Source organism: Aplysia californica, unplaced genomic scaffold (genome assembly GCF_000002075.1).
Source record: "Aplysia californica isolate F4 #8 unplaced genomic scaffold, AplCal3.0 scaffold00444, whole genome shotgun sequence".
Classification (NCBI taxonomy): Eukaryota; Metazoa; Mollusca; class Gastropoda; order Aplysiida; family Aplysiidae; genus Aplysia; species Aplysia californica.
This window is the reverse complement of record NW_004797714.1, coordinates 316742-318745: the sequence shown is the minus strand read 5'-3', so window position 1 is coordinate 318745 and position 2004 is coordinate 316742. Positions and strand designations below refer to the sequence as shown.

General features: G+C 46.5%; 1 long non-coding RNA gene across 1 annotated transcript in view; it reads left to right on the top strand.

Annotated features, from left to right (window-relative positions):
- Positions 1–69: 69 nt before the first annotated feature.
- Positions 70–2004, top strand: part of LOC118478258 — a 14486-nt gene continuing 12551 nt past the window's right edge. Inside the window, exon 1 of the long non-coding RNA XR_004858919.1 lies at positions 70–797. This is a non-coding gene — a long non-coding RNA (uncharacterized LOC118478258). The remainder of the gene's footprint in view (positions 798–2004) is intronic.

Here is a 2004-nt window from a genome sequence, read left to right as displayed (position 1 = left end):
CAACCCTTCTATCGTGTTTGCCTTCCCCACCCGTCCTTGCAGTTTTGCGAGTCCTGGTCCCGGTGATAGATAAAAAGGCGTTTACCTAGTGTTCCTTGTCGGCCTGCTCCAGGGGCCGGGAACCCTACACCGCTGCGTGTTGCTGGAGATTAGGCCCCTGTGATTTAATGAGTGCACCCCCTGCCTGTTCCTAGTCTGGGGGGCTGGCCCGAGCTGCCTGCCAGTCTGGCAAATGATACTCATAGAATTACGAGATTTGGAAAGGACAGAACGGGCTGAGGCGTATTTATTTTTTTCAGTATGCAAAACCGCTGCTTTGTATTGTACAACATATTATAAGCTTACAGTGTTAAAAAAAGAGACTTATCAAAATCAGATTGTGAATGTTTCTTACTTCCGGAGAATAGACGTCGTGATAGTAAGAGTGCCCTTAAATTCTCAGTTACCAGTGTAGGGGGATATCTATCCGTTGTGTAAAGCCCACTTTTAGTGAGTCATTTTGTAACAGACGTAACATCATTTATAGACGCCTTCTGTTCATATTCTTGTTTCTGTGGGTGTTTCTGTGATATGACTGCGTTCCCGGGACAGACACCGGAGCCCGCCGGTGGCTGAGGATCGTGGTGGTGGTGGTGGTGGTGTTGGACCGTGCCGCTGTCAGTGGTCTCCTCTCGCTCTGCCTCAGCAGATCCAGTGCCTGCTTTGTCCGCCCAACCGTGCTGTAGCTGCTGCTGCTGCTCTTGCTGTCGAGCCCAGCTGCGTCTGTGATCGCGTTGCTGCTGTCTTCTCTTGTGGTCGTAGGTCTATTAGTTTTCGTACTTCTCCTGTGGACCGACGTCGCAGCAATCCAGTCTCGAGTTTTCCGCAAGTTCCGTGTTCGACGGTTGTTTTGACAGTGCGTGTTTTAAAAATATCATCCCCACCGTCCCTAATTCCCCACTGTTCACTTCTGAAAGGGATACGGTTCCTGTTATGACGTACTGGGTTCCGAACTCGGCGTGCCGTGTGAATGTGATGTCGACGGTTAAAGTAGCATTTCTGGAGGCACTCTGTGGAATTTCTTTGTGGTTTAGTTTGCTGGCACCGTAATTGGGCATGAGTTTTCAGCGCCGTCTGTTTCTGTTTTTCTCTTTTGTTTGTTGGTTTTTAAAGAAAAATTAAGTAGCCTTTTTGCATGCAGAATGAGAATGTGTATTTGCGTCCTGTTGTAGGTAATATTTTTATTTAGGTTAACTGTCTTGAAACGATGTTGTATTGCAGAGTTTTGAAAACGGAATACGATGGCGTCGAGTTTCTGCCTCTGGATCCGAGAAACTGCTGTTGTCTCTGGACAGTTTGTGGTTCAGAAGTATCATGTCCACCCTACTACGTGCGGCGCGTGTTCACTTCCAAGGGGAGAAAAGTATTACCTATGGATGGTCGTAGCTGCTGCTCTTGACACGGCTCTTTATTAATTGTTTACAGAGATGGAGAAATAGAATAATTGAGAGAAAGTTGTTTATTTTATTGTAAAGTCATAACAGAACTTTGACTTGATGATGAGTGAAAAAAATGTTTTACTCTGATACATTTTCGAACGTCTTGTATTTCTTGTTCCAATTCTGACGGTTCTGCCAGTGGTTAAGACCGCACGGTTTAGATAGTGAGCTCTACCGCGCATCCCAGTTGTCTGTCTACTATCTGTCTGCCTCTCTGTCTGTCTGTCTGTCTGTCTGTCTGTCTGTCTGTCTGTCTGTCTGTCTGTCTGTCTGTCTGTCTGTCTGTCGTAGACAGTGTTCCCGATTGAGTTTGTTTTAAGTAGGTTTGTCCGTGAGTCCAGGCAATACTGACAGTTCTCTGAAAGGCTTTTTATGAGTAATCAATTCTGCCACCGGAGACACCATTTCCCGTTTGTGCGTGCACACAAAAGTGTTTCTCCCCCCCCTACCTTTTCTGTTTCTGTCCCTTTCCTCTCTCTCTCTCTCTCTATCTCTCTCTCTCTCTCTCTCTCTCTCTCTTTCTCTC